At 40.6% G+C, this 17,792-nt stretch overlaps 1 protein-coding gene across 1 annotated transcript in view; it reads left to right on the forward strand.

The window, feature by feature from the left end:
* Positions 1–14,165: 14,165 nt before the first annotated feature.
* PTPRD (protein tyrosine phosphatase receptor type D) overlaps positions 14,166–17,792 on the forward strand; it is a 376,747-nt gene continuing 373,120 nt past the window's right edge. The window contains exon 1 of the mRNA XM_037374079.1: positions 14,166–14,589. The gene's annotated coding sequence lies outside the window, so the exon portion shown is untranslated. The remainder of the gene's footprint in view (positions 14,590–17,792) is intronic.

Below are 17,792 nucleotides of genomic sequence, written 5' to 3' on the forward strand. Positions count from 1 at the left end.
CATTCTGTCAGCTGTTGTCTTCTGCCCTCAGCGGCTCTCTGCTACCACAAGGCATCAATGCTTTCTGTAAGCAGAAGATATTACCAGATATAAGTCATCCAGACACTGAAGAACTACATTCATCCTGGCACACCACACCTTTGTTTTTGTGCAAATAGAACAGTTTCGCAGTATCTGACAAAGAAAATGCTCCTCTGATTTACCCAGAGCACACTTTGAATATATTTCTGCATTGTGTTTGTAAAAAAAATTATGATAAATGCAAGTGAGCTGTACATCTAGAAAAGCCATTTTAGACAGGAAGATCATTTAGCAACTGAGCAGTGTTGGTAAAGATATGAGGACCGTAGTTCTTTAAGTAGTTCTTTAGGATATGAAATACTTCTTCCCACCATTTTTATGTGTTTGGAGAAAGGGATGGTGTTGAAGGAGCACTCTCCTGTTGTTAGAAAGCCACTACTGGCAGCAGCAGGTTTCTTTACAGAATAAATTATAACTTAAGCGTAAGTACATAGTGTAAGCAAATCCCCTGAATTCATGTTAAAAGAACTGGCTCTCCTGTACTTATTTGAAAACTGATTACCTATAGATAGACTATTGTTAAAGGTAACAATAGAAGTTGGTAGTTCAGAGTATTCTGAGGTTGTAGTTCTTCAGGCTGGGTTGCAGAAGTATTTAGAAGTTTCAGAATTCATTTGTTTCAGCATTTCTTAATGATATTGCCAGTGTTGACTCCAAATGTAAGATGTGCAAGTAAATTTGCTTCTTGTATTCACAAAAACTGACCATAAAAGGGGCAGAAAGACATACAAAGAAAACATGGTCAAAACCGGAGTTATTTTTTTCTCCTAGCATGCAGCAGTCTGTAGTGATTAATTAGGAAATTTGACCCCCTGTTGAACTATCTTCAGGAAACTTGGTTATCACTGAATGTTGGAGGTTGAAACATACCTCTGGAGGTGACCTAGTGCACCCTTCCCCACTCAAGCAAGGTCATCTGTTACTCAAGAAGAGTCACCTAGGTTGTAATCTCAAGAAAACCTCTGGTTCAAGCGAGAGGAGAACTTGCAGACCGATTCCTTGGTACCCTCAGATTTCTGAGAAATGAAAAGCAGCTCTCTTTCTGGAAGCTTTCATATAACATGAAAATGTCTGATACAATTCAGCTAGATTCATTATTACACAAACTGCAATATTTTTTCTTTTCATGCTTACCAATTACTTACAGTAGATCTATGTCAAGTAATAGGAAAATGTAAGATGCCATGAGATGCCATTGTTTAGAGTAGTCAGTAGTAGTACTGCTTTGGACATTTAAACAGAATGTTAACTGAAACAGCAATTTTTGCATTACTAAGATTTTGCTCAATATGAGTGACAGCATTAAAAGCATTAATGGGAATCTGATTGCATATTGCACTATATCATTACATCGTAAAAGAGAAAACCCAGCAAATGCATGTCTACTGATTACCTCATGTAGGCAGGAAAAATGAAACTGTGAAGAGGACTGCCTCTGTAGAAACTCCTGAACTGTTTAATTTCTGAAGCATTTTACACTAGTAACTTTGTTTGAATAATCATTGTAAATATTACTGCTAGCTCTTATCCAGATAGCCTAAAGGCAGACTAAATCACAGGTTACACTGGAATATGGATTTCCTATCACTTAAGAAATCATGTAGCTGTGAGGTTGCCTCCAACATACTTACTCCACCCATACCATCTCATCTCTGATATAGTTTAGAGAATGACAGCAAAAATAACTTCTGTTCTAGATTCTGAAAACAAATGAAATTTTAGGCTGTGCTTTACAAAGAGTTTTGTTTGAAAACATAATTTTTCCTGTAATGGAAATCTTCATGTTTTATTTCATAGTTAATTGTCTTGCCTGCTTTAGAGATATCTGAGGTAACAAAGAGTTAAATTGAGTTTGTGCTATTTAGATATCCCACCTCACTCCAGTTCAAGTGTGTCTTAGAGGTTTGGTTAATCTAGGCAGAGGCCTGTGCTCAGTTTTGAAACTACCTTATAAGGTAAGAACATCTAAAAGGTTTTGAGAACAGACTGATGATATTATGTACTGAAGGTACTCTTTATTGTTTCCTTATGTGACGTCCTGTAATGCTTTCTTTTGTAATTGTATATCAGCACAATTCAACAAAACGACAATGTTGCTTATGAATTTCATCATTGTTAAGTCATAAATAGGCAATTTAACCTTCCAGTTTGTATATTGGGTGATTATATCATAAAGTATATAAAAGTATACATTAACATACAATATTACATCATTTCATATATGTCATATGATCCAATTGTGAGTCACATTGAAGCATTTAAATAGAAAACTATACTCTTTTAAAATAGTTTTTCTATTTTGGCAGTTATTAAAAATCGGTTAATTGCATTGTAAAATATATAGGATAACTTTCTGTGGTCACAAATAAATTTTCATAAGGGTTTAGTCTAACAGCTAACTTTTTTTCAAATATTTTATCAAGTATGAAAACAATGAGCCCTTGAGCACCTTGTCAGTTGGCGATTAGGAGTTTCTGAAGATATTCTAATGAACTGACTATATTGCAAATGGACTTATCTATGTTAATCACGCTTGGATCTTTGAAACAGAAACAAAATTTTCACTATTCATTTTTCTTTTGACTGTGGTAATTACAAATAGTTTTTATATAGTTTCATATATATATTTTTTCAGAAACAGTTTTGAACTGGATTGTGTCAAGATGGTATTTATGTTTTGATCTGATATTAACCTCTGGAAAAGAAAGTTATTTAGCCTTGGCCATTTGTTGTTATTTTCTTCCAATCAATAAGTGGCAAACAATGTACCAAGTTATTTTTGCAAGTGTGTTTCCTACATTTAAATAGATACCTTTTATTAACTTAGAATGATAAACTAATGGATGCTTTCTGCCTGTGTACTCTGCCAATAGCAAATAATGAAACCTTTAACCAGGACAACTGAAAAAGCTCCAGATTCTTGAGAAGATACTGCAGTGTTATCACTATTCCTGAACATTCGCTGCAAAGGGAGATTAAAACAGGATTTGCAAATGCAAAACTTGTTCCCTATTAAAAAGTTTTCCTCTAAAAAGAATTAATATTTTTGCTCTCCTTAAAATAAACAGGGATTTTTTTAGGTACTGAATGTAGTCCCAGTTACACTGACTAGCCAGACCCCGTGAATTTCTCAAAGCACTCAGATTTCCACTGGGTTTTTTAAGGAGAGTTGAATCACCATGCTGTATCATACACAGAAGAAAGCATTTATATATAGGAAAGGGGGGTGGATCCTGTGTAAATAATGAGGAGATGGAAATCACTAAGGTTTTAGCAGTGAGTTCTGGGAATATCAACTAGCATTTCTTAAAATGCTTTACAACTTTCCACTTGGTGACAGTATTTTGGATACCTTTGGAATATATTCAATTCCTACACTCATAAAAATATGCTTTTCATAGGGCCTTTTAAAAGTTTCAGCACACTAATTCAGCCTTTAGTGGGAAATGTAACTACATTTTTTTGTCTCTGCTCCCGCAAACACTTATCCAAGTGCATCACTTTAACTAGAAGACTCACCTCATTTAGTGTAGTGTGAATGCTTACAGTATATCATGCTGTACATAGGCACCAGCATGAGCCTGTGTCTATACAACCTATCTGATATTATTGCATAATCAATATAATATCTAATACAAAAATTGCAGAGAGAGGTACAGAAGTGGATGCTCAGCTATATATTTAAAGGGTATATTCTCACTATATATGCAAAAGAATAATATTGTATCTTAGGAAACAAGTGAGTAAAAAATATTCCCCATTATGCCTTCTTTGAATTTCCATTTATGTTTTCTTCAGTTTGGGATACTAGCATGAAATGGTGTACCAAGTACATTGTTTGCAATGCACGGATCTTCAAAACCTCACTGGGGAAGTACATTCTCATACTCACAAGACAAAAGGTACTTTGTTCTTGTACTTCAGTTTCTAAAGGACCAGAAACAACTTTAAGCCCTTGTGGGTTTTTTGTGCATAGAACTACAATTACGATAACTGCTGATAATGCTAGGTAACATTCCATGCCTGTACTGCCATACAAGCTCAAAATAACATAGCATGAAAGGAAGTACATGCCACTTCTGGGAAGCCCTGTCTCTACATTAGTGGAATTTTTCCACTTTCGGAAGCAGATTTCTCCAGGTGCTGCTTCAGTAGGTTGGAAGAACAGTAAATAATGAAAAACACAGATCATTAACGTAGACCAACCTGAATCATTAGGTAATGTGAGCACAGACAAATGTTTGCTCTAAGCCATACCAAATACAGGGTAGAAACAAGAAATGTAGACCATACTTATATGATAGACAACTTTGTTTTAGGAAAAGGTCTGAAAAGTACTTAGCAGGGTCGTACACAAGCTTACTTGCTCAGTGGCTTTCAACACGTTATGATCCTAGTAAAAACAAACAATCTCTGAAACTTCCCTCAGAATTCTTCCTTTTACTTTCTTCTTGTTTAAAATGAAATTATCATTTATAAACATATCTCAATTGTTACCATTTGTTATATCCATGGTCTTCACATCACCTAGACCTATTGGAGTAGGAAGAGGAGGCATGTCTTCTTCTGCTGGAGGCATGTCTGTCTTTTTTTTGGTTAGTAACACCAGAATAAAGAGGCCAAAATTTTTGTTAGGCTATGATGGACAGCATCCTGGTAGCATTTAACAAAGGACCAACTGCAGTGGTGTTTACACACTCTGGTAACTGACATGGGGTTGATGACCGCTGACGTTTGAAAGTGTTGGTCTGATACACCTATCTACAAACATTTTTTCCTTTCCTTCTTTTTTATTTTTGCTCATCATGAATGTTATTCCAAACATACAAGAGCATGCTTGCTATTCTTCCTGTCTGTTGTGTGAGGAATTATCAAGTAAAATAACAATCCTTGTTGAACAAAAACCATTTAAGTTGCAGGTTTAGTCTTGCTGTAACTAAAATACCCATTTTTTTCTGATTGTTTCTTAGTGAAATCATATACAAAAAAAAAAAAAAAAAAAATGTCATAGATCTAGCACTTTCCTGTGTCCAGAAAACAAGTGCAAGCCTACTCTTTGTCTTTAAAAACTATGTGGCACAGAAAATGTCCTACCTGAAAGTACTTCACCACATCCCAAGTGTGTCTTGTTTTTTATAAACCTCTTTAGAAAAGGGCCTCTGCATGTGTGTGTGTAGAATGAAAGACGATTCGTGTGATGAAATGAGATAATGATTTATCTCTTGGCAGCAAACTTTATTGTTTCAGATCATACTGATGGTAATATATTGTTGAATGTACTGAGAGCATAATTACAGGAAGACACCTCCATAATCACTATAATCACTGCATTTTGCCACCTTGGGAGTTAGCATGCAAAGAAAAAAGATTACAGCATTCTTTCAAGCTGCACCTTTTAAATAGTCTCTGGTCATCTGAGTCCATATAACCAGCTGCTGCTCAGTACACTCTGCAGGGGCAAACTGTTACAAATGCCCTGAGATTTGGCATGTCATTTACAGTGAATTATGCAAATCCTAGGATTTCTACCTCTTTTATTACATGAAAAGAGGGGTCAATCATACAACTAATATTTGAATTAACGTCTTTCTGATCCCAAGACCATTACTGTTCTTGACAGGACAGCTTATGCCTTCTACTACTATTCCTGAAGGCCCGCAGTATGACATTGTATTTGTGACCTACTTCGTATACAGAACCAGATAAGATGGTTACTTACCCTTTTCTTTTCTCTCATGTTCCATTTACTTAAAATCTTGAAGAAAAACAGCTTCCAAACATGAGGTATATGTTACCTTCTTCTAAAATCAGTGTTATGCCTTGCAGCACAAAAATGAGCTGCCTTTTGGTGGGGATATGTGGAACAATGCATAGCCAACCAAACATTTAGGTACTGAATGCCACATCAAGAAGAAATATTCCATGGCATATCCTGTATTCAGAACTGCTCACTGCCTCAGTGCCTCCAGCTTCTGAAGGATGTCCTGTAGAACAGCGTAGGTACTGGATTCGATAAAGCCATGTGTATTGTCATATGGTATTTTGCCACAGCCTCCTTCTCAAGTGTGTTGAGCAGGAGTGTGCTGACCTGTCTGGGATCTCAAAAAAATACAGCTTAGGTAATATTATCTCCTTCCCCTTTCCCCATATGTTAGCAAAAGTGTACTTCTGGAATGAAAGGTGGAAAATTTTGGGAGACAGTAAGGCTGATAAGAGAGGTTTTTGGAGGTAGAAAGAATGAGGCAAACCTTGAAAAAAGGAAATGAATGAAACAGGAAATAAATGAGAAGGTAAATGAGAAGGTAAACTAGGGTCTTGGACTTGAAGAGAGAAGCTGAATTTCAGAAAGGAGAGAACTAAGGAGAATAAAGCATAGTCACCTGGCAGAGAGAAAGAAGGCATTAGAAGATGTAGTAAGTAGATGATTCTGGAAATAAACTATACATGGGTGGTTGAAAGAGAATGAAAAGAGACTGGTAGTTTCACTGGGAGGAAAGAAACCTATTAAATGTGTCAAAATCAAACAAGCTCACAGAGACAAATCAAGAGGAGGGAAGTCAAAGTAAGTCTGGAGATGGAACAGTCTCTTATTTTCTATTTCTTCATCTCCTTTTTTTTTTAGAAAAAAACCCCAACAAAACAACAAAACATAACTGCATCCTGAATATGCAGAACCTACTTGAGATTAAAAAATTAATCAGGTTGCTATCATTCCATAAACAGTGGAGCTGAAATTTATTGCCCCTGTTATGCCCTTTGCGCCTTCTCAGTGCAGTAACCAAATGAGTGAGTACAAGCAAAATCTTAGGTTATGGATTTGATGTCCACCAGTTCACGCTTGTGCTAGCTCAAGCCTATATGAAAAAACTGTATGGGGGTCATTGAACTATATTTGCGTCCTAAAAAGGTGTCTGCTGAAGTTCATAATGAATAGGTTGTCATGTTTATAACAGAACTTTGAAAGGGTTTTTTTTTTCCATTGTTGAAAAATAAATCCTCTGATTGAAAAGCTGTGACTAATATGTGATTTCCCTCATAGGGCTAGTTTAATGTGGAAAAGTGCTTTTCAACACTGAAAAACAAAGGACTTGGAACCCGAGCTTGTTAATAATCTGGCTTCAATACAACAGATTTAATCTTTCCATTCCTTTTTCATGAATAATTTCTTTGGCTAAAATATAGATTTTTCTCATGCTCTTAATTTCTGTTTTAATTGAATTCCTGAGAATGAAAATGATTAGAGAATGTTGTGTGGTGAGCAGATTTGTTTGGATAGTGTCGTTTAACAACACCTTTTGCTCTGCCCAAAATACACAGTCTTCCTTAAAAGGATGTGATAGTGCATAGCTTATATACTACACTCAGTAACAGAGTAAATGTTCAGTAGGCTTGCATTCAGTGATTAATGGATTGCATGGAAAGAAACATAAATTGAAACAATGGAAAGGAAATATAAACAGAGTGGTTGTAAGTAAAATATTTTTTCTGTTCCAGTGAAATTCAGTAATCTGTTTAGACAGGTCATTCAAGGTCATACTGTAGAAATGTTCTTCTGATATCAGAATTCACGGAATTTGCAAGATTTTATATTTTATGTTGAAAATAAGGTGAACACAACGCTCATGAAAAGTGCTGGATTTATAGCACTTGATACTAAAGAGTTCAGGAGATTTATGTAAATTGACCTGCCAATAAACTTGCAGCTACCTCTGGAGCACCCACATTTAGAAGCAAGAGAATAATTTGATTTTCCATAAAATCCTTGACTTGAACATACTTATCAAATACGACACCATTTTTGTAATGTGGACACTTGCCCACTAAAAGCTGAGCTGAAACTCTGCCTAGCCAGTCACAGACATTTTTCTATATTTTTAATTGGGAAACCCATTCTCTGAACTTAATGGGAATTATGCTGGGACAAAAAATGACTTTAACTGAATCTGTACAAACTGGGCAGATACAACAGAAGAAGTTTAAATGTGGCCATCCTGAGATAGACTTAAAGCCAAGACAGAGCTTGACAGAGTCCAATCTAGTAAAAAAACCCCATAAAATAAAATAAAAATCCTTGTTTTGTTACTGTAGCTATTTATCAGTGCTGTTGTTGAAGTATTTATAGGCCCACGGCAATAATGACTTTAAAATAGTAACTGTAGTTAACTGTAGGGAGAGTGATGCTGAGAAGAATTTTCTTTTATATCTTTCTTTTCCCTTTTCCCATTCTATCCTGCAAGGTTTCATAATACAGCACCTCTGCTAGGAGAGCCCGTATCTTGCCTCTCAGTGCTTGTCTGCATCTCTTGATTTACCAGAAAAAAAGGAGGCAACATGAGAGGAATGGAGAAACACTCCCTCCCTCAGATGACTGAGCAGCTTATTCCATAATACTGATATTCAAGAAGCAAAAGGTTCAAGGTTAGAAAATAAAATAAAGGCTTCTCCCCTCTCTACCCCCTGCTTAGTCCCCACACAGCACAGCACTGGCACATAAGATGTTGTGATCTGAACCAACTTGAGGTCTGGCAGGAGGGAACAAATGTTCAGATTTATGAGGCTTCACTTGGACCAGTTTTTGTTGGTTTGTGAGATCCCCTGCTTTCTACAAAGTGCTTTTGGAAACTTTTATATAAAAGAAGCTATGTATACTAAACAGCAGTGTCTCCTTAGGAACTAGAACTCAGTGTTCAAGTAAAAAATTAAAAAAAACCTTCCAGTTCTTTGAATCAGTTATGGCGTTAGTATCTTCCTCTTGTTCCTGAGTTTTAAAATATGTGAATTCAGTTACTTGCTGTCAGGATTTAAATCAAGTAGTGTTATACAGGCTGTGATCTCTGATCTATAGGTTTAAAATGGTGCGTGTTGAGCAACCATGAAATAATCACACACTAAGTAACCCACGGTATCTCTTTCTGTTTGATTGTTGTAAAAAGTGTGAACTAGCAAGCTGTCATTTGGCTATTGATTTTCCTTTATTTGATTCCATTTTCCTCTTCTTAGAAAATATTCCTGAAATTCTAGTCTTAGCTTTCTGCTGCTGTCATTAAAATGCAGGAGCACCTTTTTCCCATGAAGGCTACATTTTGAAACCAGAAATAAAAGAAAACAAGAAAACCTAATCTACTGTACTGTATCCAAATTGAAAATAAATTTTGACACAGACCACCTGCATCTGTATGTATATATATATATTATATACATACGCATCATCTTTAAAAATACGGCCACACTGTGCTCTTTATTCTAAGTATATTCTTTCTTAATCATTAGCAGAGTTCTCACATCTGAGATACTCCAAGTACTCTAGAAATAAAAGACAAACCTGTCTCCTCTATCTACAAATCTTATTTACAGCTTTCCCTACATATGCTGCTGTTTATTTTCAGTTTGTGGCACACGGTCTAGTGCACTCTGATAAAGCTGATTCTGCTTCATCATCTCCAAGTCCCTGCAGATTTTCATGTACTGTGTGATTAATTACTAGTTTTCTAGGCCTCTTGCTCTTTTCAGTAAAAGAAAAAAAGGAAAAAAAAAAAAAAAAAAAAAAAGAGTACAAAGATACAAAGAGGTAGTGGAACGAGTTGTTCCCTGAGAGCTAGAACAACCAAGCCCAATTTTCTTTGTATTTATGTGCTGCATCACCTGATTCCACTACCCTTTTCCCAGCAGCTAGCTTGGGTAGGGCATGCTCTGTGGTAGGGTGTGCAGCGTGACTGGATCAGTGTAATGAATGAGCAGGGACAGGTGTGAGGACGAGCCTGCTTGCCTCCTTGATCTACCAACCAACTATTTCCACAGAAGAAAAATTAGAATGGGCTTTAAGAACTGTAGGATACAAGACCTGAATCCTTCTCCAAAATGGATTTAAAATGGACTGGCACATACAGATATTGTTTGGAATGCCAGGTGGATCACACGAATACATAAAGCCTCGTATCTTTAAGACAGCAGGGAAAAAAATGGTGAACATGGCAAAAATTACAATAAAAAGCTACGCTTAAATCACTGTATTATCCATACCCCAGTCTCTAAATACCTAAGTTTAATCACTTAAAAGATTTGTATGAATCACAAATATTTACAAGATAAAGACAAGTACTGAGAATGTCTGCTGAGGTACTAAATCAGCATTTAAAAGATGTGTACTCAAACCATGTTAGCTGAATAAATTTTTGCATATAGACAACACGTGTTTACTCGTCTAGTAGTGTTTTATTACCTTTAATAATAGCAACTCACAGTCTGTGGCTTACAAATGAGAACTTTCAAATATCAGTAAAGCAACTCGGCAATGTTTCTCATAATCATTTCGCAAGCCATGCCTACTATGCGTTAATGTAGTTTTGTGACAAATCATCTGTTGGATTTCACCTGACAGCTTGTCGTATGTTAATCATAAATAACTAATATATGGCTATGGTAATGTATACAGCAAAAGAAAAAAAAAAAAAAAAGGTAGAGGCAACTACGTAGTAACCATTCTGGTCCCATGCCCCCTCTGCTTGCCCTCCCCTTCCTGATCTTGCTGCATAGTAACCCAATTCCGTCCACTGGTTCCAGTTGTTAATGGAATGTCCTACTGTGCTAAAGCACTTAGTGGGATGCCATTTGCCAGGGACACAAGCAACAATCAAAGGCAGAACTGCTAAGAAAAAAATAATACTACACATTATTAATAGAGTACTATATAATATATGAAATTCATGAGACTGAGACATGGAGTATGGCTGGTCCTTTACTTGAAAAGCTACAGTAGAAGTGACTCAGAGTATGGTTGCAGGTAGGTATTCAGATGAACAGAAGGAAAGTCAACTTGTTTCTCTTCCTCCTTTGCCCATCTTTTGAGTTTTAAACCTGCACTAACATCCTGTGCTTCACGTCAGATTTCCACTGCTGCTACATCGCCTCAACGAGGACACTGAAAGCAGCTGTATGAGCAGGAAGAACAGGATTTAAACAGTTAACTCCAACTGATGAGAGAACGATGTCAGTTTTTCTAAAAACTTTGAGGTAACACATGACACAATTCCAAATGACATAAAACACCCTTTTGCCTTCCACCTTAAAAAAATAATAGAATATTTGTATTTTCTAAGCTTAATTTGATCATGATCCCAGAGATTGTTCAGTGTTTTATAGGAATCATTTCAAAGTTTCCTATAAATAAAATGTGTAAAGGTATTTCCAATTCAGTGCAGTACTAACCTTAATGTACTGCTGTAGTCTTGGCAAAAAGAGAACACCAGTGTAGAATGGCATATTTGAATTTTTTAAGTATTTTAGAAAAAAAAATCCACTTCAATGAGTAGTCGGCAGCAGATTAATTATGGTTCTTGATGTGCTATCTCCTCTTAACAGGAAAGGAATGTTAAAGGTGTATTACCAAACCACACACATGCATTTATGTATGTATACGTGTACACTATTATCTTAAGTATAACATTTATACTACTGATAACAAATAATGATATGCACTAAAGCAACAGCAAGTATACCATGTTTTAGTGCTGCCTCATGAATTTAGGTTAATTTCTTCTCCTTTTTTTTTCCTTTTTTTTTTTTTTTTGCTTTAGCATCACTACAAAACCTAGAAATCTTATAAATAACATTAACAAGACCTGTTTTTACCACCATAGAAAGAAACACGTTTATTCCTAATGCGTACTGTGATGCTGGCTGAACAGAAGGAAGAGCTACACAACCTGCTTATGACCCTAAGATAAAGGAAAGCTAAATGTAGTCCCAAAACTCACATCCACATTGTGATATCACATGAAAAATACAAAATGCATGGGTTTATTGCTCAATTCTTCAATGTCACGCAAGGATCACAGCATGAAGAGCACTAAAACAGCTAAGTATACCGATAAAAACTGCTGGGACATAACATTAAAACCTGAAATACCTATTTAGCGTTGCCATTTCAAAGCAAATACAGCCCTGCAGTCATTTGAGTCAAGGGGGAAAAGGTGAGGATTTAATTATTGCGTTCTTTAACCATATTTATTATGATAAGGATAAAACAGCATTTCACCCAGCTTTTGATTTTTGTTGTTTTATTTTGAAGTCACAGTTTCTTGTTGAAAAGTTAGTCTTTTATTTAATAGTTCTTTTTGACAAGATAAAAAGTAGTCAGCCATGCTACATTTTATATATTTACCTTTTCATACAAAGTAAATTTTTTACAAAGTCATTCTGTATTTTGAGAGATATTCTTTGGAAAGGACTACTGCTCCTTTAAGTTACTTGGGGGACCATTTTTTGTGGTGTAACTGGCAGCATCAAAAGGAGACTGCAGTTTACAGGACTCGGGGAGAACAAAGCTTGTCTTCACTGCTGTAAGCCTTCATGTTGGCAGCACTACCATCAAGGGGATGCTAAAATATGATTATATGATAGAAAATACCCAAATCCCTCTCCTCTGCAGAAAAATTGCAACGATCTGCAATGAATGTTGCATGGACCACCATGGCTGATTTCACAATTGGGGGCTACGCAGCTTGATTAGGCTGCAGCAAGTCCGCACTAAACTCGGGACAAGAAGCACCAGTCTGGTCCATTATGCACCCGCAGCTTCAAACGTGCAGAAGCCAGTAAGCCAATTTCTGTGGCATCAGTATTAATGGTTTCCCATCACCATAATGCCTGACTAGCAGTTACTGTGTTTATCCTAACACTTTAGCCCCATTTCACACAGGATTGAGGAACTGTGGCATGGAGGGCATATGCTCCAGTCTTCTGAAGACCGTTAGAAGCCAGCAGTGAGGTTTTCCACAGCACTTCTCAGCTAAATCCTGTTGTTTTCACCTACATCCTCTGCCGTCCCTTCTTTGCAGAGGATTAGCCAGGACGGTGTAAGAAAAGCGGGGACCTTTTTTTAGCCTCACGCCAGGCTACCGACTGTGCCAAGTAACGTGGTCTCATTCAGCGTGAATATGGCCATACTTCAGGGAGAAAATTGGGGACTTGCCCTATACAAGCATGACTGAATAAGTAACTAGCGCTTTATAACGCCGATCCTGACACCCCTCCGGGACGGGCAGATCCTGTAAATCCCAGGTGATTCACCTAGCCGGGTACCAACCCGGGCACGAAGTTAAGCATTTACACAACTACGGTGAATTTCACTTGTCTGGGGAAGTTTGGGGGGCCGGGGGGCCGGCAACGTGCAGCCCTACCCGCCACAGGCCAGCAGCTGTGCTCCGGCCTTCGCCCCACTCGTCAGCCCCACCATCGGGCTGCCGTGGCCGTGGGCGGGAGGCACCCCCCCGGGCCGGCACCGAGTGACGTCACCTCCCCTCCCCCCACCGCCCGGCCGCGGGCGGGTGTGCGTGCGTGGGTGTCCCCGCGCGGCGCGTGGCTCCGGTCCTGGTCAGGCGGCGGCCCGGGCTGGGGCAGGCGCTGCCCCGCTCGCCTCCCACCTCCCGTGCCCCCCGCGCAGACACAGGCGCGCACAGGCACAGAGCTCGGCAACAAGCTTCCCCAGCACTCGGGGCCACAAAGATCCTGGATCCACACAGCCTAAGAGGATTAAAGGCGGGGGGGGGGGGACGGACGGGACGACACGCCAACAAACCACCACCCACAAGAAAAAAAACCAAACCAAACCAAACACCCACCCAAACCAACCAACAAACCAATGACCAACAAGCCCAAACCCCACAACAACAAACCCACGAAAGGAGAGAGTGTCGTCTCCACCAGTGTAGCCACGGCGTCCCCGTTCTCTCCCGGAGGAGCGAGGCGGGGTGCGTGAAGGTTGCTCGTGTTTCAGCTCTCGGGGACGGTTTCTGGGGATTTTTCCCGTCTCTGCCCTCCCCGCTCCGCCCGCTCCGTGCCCTCTTCCCTCGCTTTTGTTTGCACTGCACTTTTCCCGGGGGGGGGGGTGGGGGGAGCGCGGGAGAGTTGGGGGGGGGGCGGGGGGCGTCCTCGCTTCTATTTGTAGCGAAAGAATCGGCTAAAAGAGCCGAAGGAAGAAAAGAAAGGGAGGAAGGGAGGTAAAAAAAGAACGAAGGGGGAAGGAAGAAGGGGAGAGAGGGAGGAGGAGGAAGAGGAGGAGGAGGAGGAGGGGAAACAGAGCAGCAGCTAGGGAACAGAGAGCGCGCCCGGGAGCAGCAGCAGCAGCAGCAGCCGCCGCAGGAAGAAGAAGAAAAGAAGAGCAGAGCGGAACAGAGCAGAGCGGAGGAGAGGTGGCGCTGGCAGGAGGAGGCAGGCGGGGACCTGGCTCTTCTGGATGCTGGATTTTCGGACTCTCGTTCACTCTCTCCGGCTTCCCGGCGCCGGACTGTGAGAGACACGCACCGGCGCCAGGCAGCAGCGGCAGGGGTCTCGTAGCTGCTGCTGCTGCTGTTGCTGTTGCTGCTGCTGCTGCGGGGCTTGGATTAAATTGGCCGCCCCGGAGACGAGCGGGAGCAACGGCAGGAGGTGGCGGCGGCGGGAAGCGGCGGCGGACGGGCAGCCGGCGGCGGCGGCTGCTGCTGCTGGGACCGGGGGAGCCAGCATGACCAGGTAACTGCCACGCTCCTGACCCATTTTCCTCGCCGCCGCTCCGTCTTTGCCGCCTCTTTCGGCGCGTTTGTGCGTGTGAGCGCGCATGAGGATATGTGTGTGTGCGTGCGTGTGCAGCCTGGCGCACAGATGCCTCGCACACAACTGTCCCCCTGCTTGCCCCGGGGCTCTCCCTCGGCCGTGGCCAGCTCGCTCCCTCCGTTCCCAGCCCGGCGGCGAGGCCTGCGCAGCGGGGCGGGAGGAGAGCCGCGGTGCGGGGACGGGGGATGGGGCAGGGTGAGGGCGAGTGATGGATCGGAGTCGACGTTTCCACTGAATGCCACTGAACAAGGGCGGAGAGGGGGACTACAGTAATTACACGTTGGCTGTTTGGTTTGGCGATGGAAATATTAACTGTTTTGTTTATTCTAACGGGTGGGGAGAAGGGAAGGTAGCAGGGGTGAGAGGCGAGGAGCCCACCGCTGGAGAGGGGGTGGGGGGGCGAGCGGCCGGCAGGGACCCCCGGCGCCGGTCCGAGGAGGGCTCCCTCCTCCTTATTCTCCTCCTCCTCGTCCTCGTCCTCGTCCTCCTCCTCTTCCTCCTCCTCCTCCTCCTCCTCCTCCTCCTCCTCCTCCTTCTCCTCCTCCTCCTCCTCTTCCTCCTTCTCCTCCTCTCTGTCGGCGGAGCGGGGAGGCACGGAGATGCGAAGCATTTCACAGGTTAGGCTTTTAATTTCTTTGTTTACTCTCCCGAAACCACTTGAAAGGAGACACATCGGGCTGGAAACTCACTCCGAGCGCTTACAAAAGGGGTCTTGAATTTGTTCGGCAAACTTAGCAGCTCCCTGTGCGCCGGCTGCCCGTGCAGGCAGGCACTCCTCACTGCTGCAACCGGGCTCTCCCAGGCTGGCAAATAAAACAGTTGTTTTCTTCCACCGAATTCCGTCTTTTGCCTGTTTTCTGCCCCCTCCCTTCCCAACAGGACTGTAGTATTCCCTTTGTAAGCGGTTACCACTCACAGTTGCATGTACGGCTTTTGAATGTCTGCTCCTTGTTACCTCTCCAGACTGCTGTCATGCGTGTTTTGTTCTTTTGCCTGGCCTTGGTACAGTGCCTCATGGAAGGGTGGCAGCTCCTTTGACCATGCTTGCTATGTCCGTATTCTCGGTGTCTACACAGAAGGGTCATTCTATTTACTCAGAATAGTTAGGGTTTTATGTGTTCCTTCACTTGTCGTCTGAGATGGCGTTGCATTGGTGATGAGTTTGTAGATGCTGATTTGCTTTGGAGTTTCATTTTTGCAGATGTGAGTATTTTTGGGGAAGCCTATATTCTTCTAAACTTAGGATTAATGTGAGAAGTTGTGATTATCTTCACAGCCTTTCAGGGATTGGAACCAACTGCTGTAATATCAGGACATTTATTGGAAATTTTGATCCAGAAATGGGAATATGTATATGTACCATATTTTTCCTTCCTCTTGTATCTGCTAGTGGTTTATAATGTTATAACAGTCAGTACTTTTCTTGCTGTAAAAGTGTGTAGTAAATTACATCATTTTCTCCTGGGTTGGGAGCACACAAAGCTCCTACAATTCTTATTGAACAGAGCAACTCTGGAAAAAAAAAAAAAAAAGATTCTCCGCTCTCCTAAATATGTACTTGTATATTACTTTAATATGGCAATTTTTTGACATGTTCTTTAAATGCCGTCTCATGAGATCTTCTGTTACTGCTCTTTTAATGTGTTAAATTGACAAACTGGTCAGTTTAATAAATTCAGCTGTCAAATTTTGCCCAGTCAAAATTGCTAAAAGCTGTAAATGTACTGGCATGGGATTTTCAAGGCACTGAGTGTTATATAGAAAGGAAGAAGGATTTAATGAGAGACTTTTTACAGGAGTAGCTTTCCAATTTTAGTTTTGTCACTTGTGGTAATATGGTGGAGTATATTTAGATTTCTCTCAGTGCAGAAATGATGTATAGCTTTTCTGTATCCACTTAAAGCTCTGAAAGCTTTCCCTAAGTAAAAGACTTCTACTCTAAGAAGGCACTAAGAAATTCATTATGGTTTGTGTGTGCTGTGGCAAGCTGTCAGGAATGGTGTGTGGAGAGGAGGGAAACAGTATCTCGGTATTTCTAGATTTCAGGAATGGGTCTTAGGACCTGCTTTTAGACCCACCAGTCATACTACTTTTAAAATGAGCGCTGAAGAATAAAGTGAAGTAAGCGTTCTGCTGTGACAGTTATGTAACTCAAACTCCAGCCATGTCAGTGAACTCAATGGGAGATAGTAAATCGGTGCTCAGTCTGAGAGGAGGGTTTGCAAGAACAGATTTGGGGGGGTGTGAAAGAACGAAAGAACTCGTGATTTGAGTCTGGTCAGTGACTGACCTTTCATTTTTAAAATTGCCTTTTGTTCCTATGTTTGAATAATGCAGGGACCAAAAGTAACAAGCTGAAGAGTAGGAATCCCCCTCATCTGCTGCTGTGTGTGCTGAGCCACTAGGGGCCTGTATAAACTGCTCTCGTACAGCAAATACCGGTACATGACATATGCTTACTCTTTCACCAGATGTATTTTACACAGGTGCCTAATGTCAAAAGCAAAGTTGCCATTAATTTATTCCTCACTGATGAATGAGACTGCAGTTACTTACTGTATACATACTTACTGCATACAAATTGTATATTATTTGGTTGGGTTTTTTACCGTACTTCATCCATTTTCCCCAGTCGTGTGCAGCGTCCAACATAGTTCTTTCCTCCCTGCTTTGCTGTGTGCTGTTGAAGCTGGGGATAAACATTGACTCAGGAGGTACAGTTTTTGGGCAAAGTTGGATTTGAGTGTCTCCCTGCATTTCATATGTTCTGTAAGATGAGAAAATCAGATTTATTGCCTGTATGCATCTTCTATTTGATTAGTAATGGTACTGTTCCATGCAAGTGTAGGGTTAAAAGATAAACTAAACAGGATTACTTCAAGGCAGGAACAGACATAAACTGATGTTGTATTTAAACTAGCTTTGTAAGTGTTATGTAAGTTTGAGAGTGTGGCAGCTCCAAGGCTTTGGCTGGAGTGTAGTCAGCTTTTATGGGATCTGGGCTGAAGATGCACTACACATTTAAGAGTGTCAGTTTCAGAAATTTAAAATCCACCAGCCATAGCATTCTTCATAGACATTAGGCAATAAGGTCAAGTATACTTACACTGTTCCATTGTTGA

The sequence above is a fragment of the Falco rusticolus genome, chromosome Z, assembly GCF_015220075.1.
Source record: "Falco rusticolus isolate bFalRus1 chromosome Z, bFalRus1.pri, whole genome shotgun sequence".
Taxonomy (NCBI): domain Eukaryota; kingdom Metazoa; phylum Chordata; class Aves; order Falconiformes; family Falconidae; genus Falco; species Falco rusticolus.